A 9,137-nucleotide genomic window follows, 5' to 3' on the forward strand; every position below is an offset into this window, starting at 1 on the left:
TTGATCTAATGCTCTTTCAAGATGATCATTTCAGAAAGTTCAATGATTGGCATGTCATGGACTAGGAATGTGGACCCCTCAAAAAGATAAGGACACATATTGGCAAAAATCTCAAGAATCTACATTTTGATTTTGGTGATCCAAGATCACATTGAGTCCATACGAAAAGCCAATACTATTAAAAGGGGATGAGGTGTTGCTTAATGGCTTGCTTGCTCAAAATCCTTAGTGATATGCTCCAAAAGCCCTCAACCACTTTCTCATTTCCACATTTGTCCCAAACCAAAAGTCAAACTCGGCCCCACCGATTTGATCCATCAGGCGCCATCGAGTTCATTTGACATAGCCATAGCCAGAAACCCTAATCAGTTTGGTCTCGCCGATAGGGATCTCAGTCTCACCGAGATCGGATTGCAAACTCTTTGTTTCCCATTGTAACGTTTCGGTCTAGCCGTGATGAGCGATCGGTCCCACCGAGTTAGCAATGCAAACTCTCTGTTTCCTTTTCGTAACATTTCAGTCTCACCGAAATGAGCGATTGGTCCCACTGAGTTTTCCTGACCAACTCTATGTTTTCCTATTACAAAAATTAGTCTCACTGAGTTTATGTGATCGGTCTCACCAAGATTATGTTATGCCCTAACCCTAATGAAATCGGTCCCACTGAGTTGACATGTCGGTCCCACCGAAAAGCCTCACATTCATATTTTGAACTGAATCAGTCTGACCGAGTTTTAGGATTTGGTCTCTCCGAGTTTGGTAAATTGTGTGTAACAGTTATATTTTGTGTGGAGGCTATATATACCCCTCTGCCCTTCCTCCATTCGAGGAAAAAGTCATCAGAACATGCCTACACTTCCACTACTGATTTTCTGAGAGAGAACCACCTACTCATGTGTTCAGACCAAGATATTCCATTCCAACCACAAGAATCTTGATCTCTGACCTTCCCCAGGTTGCTTTCCACTCAAATCATCTTTCCACCAAATCCAAATCTGTGAGAGAGAGTTGTGTGTTGGTGATACTATCAATTGAAGCACAAGAGTAAGGATTTCATCATCAACACACCATGTATTACCTTTTGGAGAGTGGTGTCTCCTAGATTGGTTAGGTCTTACTTGGGAGCCTCCATCAAGAATGTGTAGTTGAACCAAGGAGTTTGTAAGGGCAAGGAGATCGCCTACTTCGTGAAGATCTACCAAAGTGAGGCAAGTCCTTCATGAGCGATGGCCATGGTGGGATAGACAATGTTGCTTCTTCATGGACCCTTCATGGGTGGAGCCCTCCGTGGACTCACGCAGCCATTACCCTTCGTGGGTTGAAGTATCCATCAACGTGGATGTATAATAGCACCACCTATCAGAACCACGGCAAAAATCTCCGTGTCTACATTGCGTTTTCTCCCTCCAAACTCCTCCCTCTACCTTCATGTGCAATGATTTACATTCCGCTTATATACTCTTAGATTTGCATGTGTAAGTTGATTGCTTGACTTGTGCTAAGTTGCTAAAATCCATCAAGACTTAAAATTGGGAAAAGGATTGGTTTTTAGTTGGTCAATTAGTCTAATCACCCCACTCTAGACATAGTTTCCATCCTACAAGTAGTATCAGAGATTTGGTCTCCATTTGCCTTGATTTCCATAGCTTCGGTGATCATAGCCTTGGTTTCACAACCTAGCAGACTATGGCGTCTAGCGAGGGAAATTACCATCGTAGAGGTCCTTACTTTGATGGTACAAATTTTGCTAGTTGGAAGCATAAGATGAAAATGCATATTCTTGGACATAACCCCATCGTTTGGGCTATTGTGTGTATTGGCTTGCAAGGTGAATTCTTTGATGGGAGAGAACCAAACCGTGAAGCTACCGTGAAAGAGTTTAAGATGCTGCAATACAACGCTCAAGATTGTGATATCCTCTTCATTGGATTGTGCCCTGAAGAATTCAACAAAATCAGTCGTCTTGAGAATGCAAAGGAAATTTGGGATACTTTGATTGATATGCACGAAGGTACCAACTCCGTCAAGCAATCCAAATTGGATGTGCTTCAAAGTCAGCTTGACAAGTTCAAAGTGAAGGATGGTGAAGGTGTCACAGAAATGTACTCTAGGCTTTCTCTCATCACAAATGAGATTGCCGGCTTAGGAAGTGAAGAGATGACCGACAGATTCATCATCAAGAAGATCCTAAGAGCCTTGGATGGAAAGTATGATACCGTGTGCATATTGATCCAAATGATGCCCAACTACAAAGATCCCAAGCCAACCAAAGTCATTGGAAGAATTGTTGCTCATGAGATGTCACTCAAGGATAAATAAGAGCATCACAACAAGTCAAGTGGTGCTTACAAAGCCTCATGTGATGCTCCTACATCATCAAGTGAGAAGCAAGCCTTTAATGAGGAATTGAGCCTAATGGTGAAGAATTTCAACAAGTTCTATAAGAGTAGAAGCAACGAAAGGAGTTCCAAGTCAAGGTCCTACAATGACAAAAGATCTTCTAGTCGTGAGCGTAATTGCTACAATTGTGGAAGACCCGGACACTACTCAACTGAGTGTATGGCTCCCTACAAAAGAAGAGAAGCTTCACCCAAAAGGAGAAGTAGAGATGATCGTTATGAACGAAGAACCTCTCCCAGAAGCAAGGATTCAGAAAGGAAGGACAAGTCATCAAGGAGCTACACAAAACGAAGACATCAAGATCTCGTTGGTGAATGGGTATCCGGCTCTGACTCCGACCATCACTCCAAGAAAAGTTATCATTCTGACTCCGAATATACTCAAGATGAAGGTGTTCCTGGTCTAGCACTTGTTTCGACCAACTCCTAAAACATATTTGATTCACCAAATGAAGGAATTGGAAGATGCTTCATGGCTAAAGGCCCAAAGGTATCACACCCCGAGTATGTTGATTTCAATAGTGATGAAGATGATTTTCTAGATGATGATGATTTAGTTGTTGACAACTCTAGTGATGAAAACTATGATGAAATTGCTATTAATCATGCTAATCAATATCAAACGAATGACAGTGATAAGAAGGAGATTGAGCATCTAACTAAAGAACTAAACACTCTTAATTTATCACATGAAACTACCTTGGAAGATCATCGAGATCTTTTAAAGACTCATTAGAAGCTACGCTTTGAAAAACTCAACCTTGAGCAAGAGCATGCGTTCTTAAAATCAATCAGTGATGATCTTTACAAGAAAAGTTCTTCTTACATTGCCAAGTGTTTACTCTTGTCTACTTACACGCCACATGTAAATTCTAGCAACAAGAGTAAGAAAGATTCTTCTTCTATTGGTAACAATAATCATGTTAAATCCAATGTTGTTTCTTCTAGTAGTTCTCTTGATTCCACTAATGATTCTCTTAGCCAAGTTACACTTGAGCAAGAAAATAGCTTATTGAAGGGAATTATAGAGAAAGGTGTTTACAAGAGCCTTGACGGAAGCAAGCAATTTGAGGAAATTGTACGCAAGGAAGGAAGGCGCCGGAAGAATCAAGGTGTTGGTTTTGAACAAAAGTTCAATGACAATGGAGTTGAGTGGGAATAAGATCAATACCCCAAGACGAAGTTTGTTCCTCAACAAGAGAAGTATGATCCTACTTCTTTCCAAGGGACACAAGCTTAAGATGATTGTCGGTGTCAAAACCGGCGGATCTCGGGTAGGGGGTCCCGAACTGTGCGTCTAGGCCGGATGGTAACAGGAGGCAAGGGACACAAAGTTTTACCTATGTTCGGGACCTCTCAATGGAGGTAAAACCCTACGTCCTGCTTGATTAATATTGATGATATGGATAGTACAAGAGTAGATCTACCACAAGATCGGAGAGGCTAAACCCTATAAGCTAGCCTATGGTATGATTGTTGTTCTGTATGTTGTCCTATAGACTAAAACCCTCCGGTTTATATAGACACCGGAGAGGGTTAGGGTTACACAAAGTCCGTTACAATGGTAGGAGATCTACATATCCGTATCGCCAAGCTTGCCTTCCACGCCAAGGAAAGTCCCTTTCGGACATGGGACGAAGTCTTCAATCTCGTATCTTCATAGTCCAGGAGTCCGGCTGAAGGTATAGTCCGGCCATCCGGACACCCCCTAATCCAGGACTCCCTCAATAGCCCCTGAACCAGGCTTCAATGACGATGTGTCCGGCGCGCAGATTGTCTTCGGCATTGCAAGGCGGGTTCCTGCTCCAAGTACTTCATTGAAGATTTTGAACACAAAGATAGTGTCTGGCTCTATAAAATAAGTTTCCACATATTGCCATAGAGAGAGTAATATTTACACAAATCTAATCTGCTGACGTATTCCGTAGTGTGACACACCACGGCCAAGCCTTTATCCGAGTCGTTTTATTATCCCACCTCAGCGCGTCATGCGAGGCGGTTTCCTTGGCACGTCTTGTTAAAGCAGAGATTGTGTCCCCTTATTCCGGGATTCTCATCAATACGGGCGTGGGTAACCCATACAGGCTGGGGTCTAGCCAAGGACGTGCCTATACTGCAAAGCCACATTCGAGATCTCTTCAATGGAGATTTCAGTTTGGTTGCGGTAATACAAGTTATGCTGGTTCGCCAAGTCCAGCCTTGCAAATGCCGGCCTCTTCGCCTGTGGGAGTTCAGTCCCGAGGGACCGCGTGTCATTCAAAATTTTCTCGGCCTGACGCACGAGGATATGTACAAGTCATTCTTCGGGCCTCAGGTGGAGTGTCCGGACATCACCGAGGACGTTGGCCTGAGTAGTAACCACGCCGCCGAACAGGTAAGGCATCTTCTGGCCGAACATACTATGTCTCCTTTGTTACGAAGTTATTTTTGAGAGTTTGCTTTTTGACCAGGACTGGCTAACAAAGGCGAAGTTGATTCGGTGTTTGGCCCCCCTCCCTGAGGGTTTGGAAAATCCGGTATTGGAAAAGATGCTCCAGACCGCACCTTGCATGGAGCCCTTGAAGGAAGATACTGTGGAGGATAATGCAGGCGGATGCGGGCCCCCAATGCTGCCCATTCTAACCGAGGGAGCGAGCGTCTCCATGAAGGAAGACGACCAGAAGAGGAAAAGGACTGCGCCCGGGGATTCGGAAGCCGAAGCTTCCAAACGGGAGAAGAAGTCTCCCATAGAGGGTCCTACCTTGGGGGGGCGCTGTTGACGCACAAAGTCTGCGGGGGGATCAATTCTCCCGCGAGTCATAAGTGACCCAAAATACTTTAATAGTACAGATATGCCATCTTTTTCTTCTGAGAAAATAACCACCGCATATATTTTTGTAGTTCGGGCCTTAGCCCCTCTCAAATGAGCTCGTCTTCGGGGGATCTTCTTCCAGAGATGATGGAGAGCGAAACATCTCCTCCGGACTCCTCCGCTCCGGAAGCAGGCGACCCTGAAGTGTCGTCGCGGAGGGCCTCTCTGAGTCCGGTCAGGCCAGAAGATAATCCCATTGACCCCCGAAGCTCCTAGTGTCCGGGTCCCGAAGAGAGCAGACAAAAGAGTCTGGCACCGCCTAGTGTGCGATCGGATGTTCTGAGGGAGTTGGTGGGGCGAGCGGCCATCTCAGATGAACACCGTGTGCTGATGAATATGGTGATGGAGAGAATATCGTCCGCCGAAAGCGGATTGCATGAAGCTTTTAAGAGTCTACTGACAGGCTTTGAGGTACGTAAAAGAATGTATGATAGTCCTGCACATGCTAGGTGTGCCCTGTGTAGATAGTAGCCCCTGAGACTCTGGTTGTCGTCGGAAACGACAACGAACAGAGGATCATATTCCCAGGTAATAACCATACTGCCTCTATGTGCAGGTGATGGAAGCTCCAATGGCTAGCCGGACTAGTGAGTTTGCCCATTTAGAACGGCAGTTGGATGCGGCAGACGCCGACATCGAGCTTGAAAACAAAAGGCTTGACGAGGCACAGGGTAAGTGTCATTATCTAGTAAATGCCACATAGGAAGAGCAGCATGATGCCATTATCTTTAATATGTTGTGACTGCAGATGGAGCTGCCACTGTTGAAGCCTTGCGGGCAGAACTTGCCCGAGCCAAGGAACAAGCGAGGTTGGGTAATGCGGCTGCTTTGAAGGTGGCCGAAGAGTTGCAAGCCGAGAAGGCCACGCATGGCGAGAGCCGAGACAAGATGGCCATAGAATTAAAAGCCGCCGTCGACCGTTGCCGGGTTCTTGAAAAGGAAAACCAAGCGAAGGCATCGGACCTTGAGAAGGCTGCTGCGACGAGAAAGGACCTCCGCTCTGCTATGAGGGCAAAGAAGGAGGAGCTGCGGAAAGCTGGGGATATTGTAGCTAGGAAATCATTTATGTTGCGGAGGAAGTTCGGAGATCCATGGTATGCCCCTCTAGATCGGCTGTCGAGTTCAGAGGATATATATATGGATTTGGCGGCGAGCGCTGCCGATGCGGCCAAGTATTTCTAGGGTCAGACGGACCGTGAAGTAGACCAGCTATTTTGGAGATAATTCCATTCTCCCGAGCGTCCGCTTTCATTGACTGACCAATTAGCCGAATGGGCCGAACTAAATAGGTTGTCCGGACTTTCCATGAGGTCTGTTGTGGATCAGCTATGGCCGGAAAGGTCAAAACCGAATAGCTATTTCAGCTTGGTGCAGCAGTCCCTTGACGTGGTGCCGCGCATTAATGCGATGAAGAGGTCGGCGTGCATAGAGGGTGCACGGATGGCCTTTGCCCGTGTTAAAGCATACTGGGCGGAGATGCATGCTACCACTGTTTCAGCGCGGGATTCGGCCATAGGTCGAAGGGCTGCTAAGCACTACTTTGAAGAAGTTCTTGAGGGTGCTCGTTTGAGTGATATGTAATTTCATTGTAAGCGAAATGCTTTTACAAATTTTCATAAGGCTATTTTTATACTTTTTCCTGAAAGTAATATGATGCCTCCTGGGCGGCCGTTTATGTGTACATGTGTATAACCTGAAAGATTACAGTCGTCGGCTTCAACCCCCACGCGTATAATGCGGAGGTTGTCGCAAAAACACGCGTTCACGCTTAACCCAACATCTTGGTCCTATTAAGTAGGTGATAGCGGAGCGAGCGAGGCAACCAGACTATAATGCTTTAGCACTTTCACTTAGCCATAGGAGTTTGACAGTGGGGCTACTAGATAGCCCCTGGTGGCTCCGCACTCTCCCGATCTCGGGGTGCATACATGCCTGGCCGGAAAACGACCCTTCGTTAAGGCGGAGGAATTCTAACATTCCCACAGGTCATCGAGTGGTTGACCAGTCTCATGCTATATCATGATAGTCAGTTTTCGGCTTTCTCTACTGAGGTGCTCATCCGGATGAACCAGGGCACAATCGCAGTAGTTCCCCTGGTGCTACCTTAGCCGGTAAAGCGGAACGTAAGGCACCAAAACACAGGAGCCGGGCAAACACAACATTTGACCAAAGACAATGATTCGGAGCTGATGCATATAGGACCAAACTCGCGACGCTGAACACTCCCTAAGGTATTCGGTCTTTGTGGTATAAACCGGGCCTAATTAATGGACTTTGTAAGAAGCCCCTTGTGTCCAGGTACGTGCATTGTTCTGGCGTGGCCACATGCCAAGACGTCAGCATCCTTCTCAACGGTGGATATGTATCAACAAGAGATAGTAAAAAAGGTTTACGCAGGGTCCTAATCTAAAAAGAATCCTTGGAGCGGGTCCCTGCTGCACGTCTGCACCTGTGTCTCCGTTGTGCCATATCCTGGACGGGTGTAGCACGATGATTGTCTGTAAAAGAGAGGAATTTAGGTGAAAAAGTTGTCGTGCAAAAAGATAGTTTTTTAAGGAAACCATGTATAATTCAAGATGAGGAGAAATTGCCACTTGTCTGTGCGTGTTGAGCCCCTTGTATTGACAAATAGTGGTGTGACCATTTATTTGGTATAAGTAGCGGTGCCGGACTCGATTAGATGCGTCTGAGGTCTTGACGACCTACTGGATGCTTTCGCTGGTCCGGGTGCCTTTAGTGTGCGGCTGCCAAGGCAGCCTCACTCTCTTCGGCGCGTAGAGATCGCTTGATATTTCCGTGCACTAAAATGATGCCATGTGGACCAGGCATCTTGAGTGTGAGGGAGGCGTAGTGTGGTATTGCATTAAAGCGAGAGAAAGCTTCGCGTCCGAGCAGTGCTTGATAGCCACTTTGAAACGGAGCGATTTGGAAGGTTAAATGCTCGCGACAGAAGTTATCGGGGGAGCCGAATATAACCTATAGTAGGAGGGAGCCCGTACAAGGAGCCCCTGGGCCTGGCGTTACTCCTTTAAAGGTAGTATTGCTATGGCGAATTTGTGTTGGGTCTAACCCCATCCCATGGATTGTATCCTGATATATTAGGTTTAGGCTGCTGCCGCCGTCCATCAAGACTCGTGTGAAGTGATATCCGCCAATTACTGGGTCTAATACCAGGGAAGCCCATCCTGCGTGTTGGATACTTGCTGAGTAATCGCAATGGTCGAAAGTGATCGGTTGAGACGACCAGTGGGAGGACTTCGCTGTTACAGGCACTTGGGTATATTTTCCTGGGAGTGCCGTGTTGTTTTTTCCCTTGATCACGTGTAACACGTTTACTATTTTGACTTCTGGTGGAAATTTCTTTTGTTCCCTCGTGTCTTGCTTGGGACGCTCATCCTTGTCTTCACATGGTGTATCCTCCCCCTTGTGTACGGCGTTGAGCTTGCCGGACTGCTTGAAGACCCAACATTCTCTGTGGGTATGATTAGCAGGTTTACCAGGGGTACTATGGATCTGACATACTTGGTCTAGGATTTTTTTGAGGCTGGACAGTTCGTCCCTAGTGCCTTTAGGGGCGGCTTTTGACCTGGCCGAGAGCTTTTGAATCCGGCATTTACTGCCGTGCCCTTCATGCTGTCTTCTTTATTCCGGCGTTTGTTATTGCTGTTGCACCGTGATTTCTCGTTTCCATCTCTAACTTCAGATGTACTGGGGTCGCTGGTGCTGCATCTGGCTAGCCAGCTGTCCTCACCCGCGCAAAAGTGGGTCATGAGGTTTGTTAATGCAGCCATCGTTCTCGGCTTATTTTGGCCAAGGTGTCTGGCGAGCCATTCGTCATGGACACTATGCTTGAAAGCTGCCAAGGCTTCGGCGTCCGGACAGTCAAC

Source organism: Triticum urartu, chromosome 6A (assembly GCF_056163025.1).
Source record: "Triticum urartu cultivar PI428250 chromosome 6A, HENAU_Tu73, whole genome shotgun sequence".
NCBI classification, from domain to species: Eukaryota; Viridiplantae; Streptophyta; class Magnoliopsida; order Poales; family Poaceae; genus Triticum; species Triticum urartu.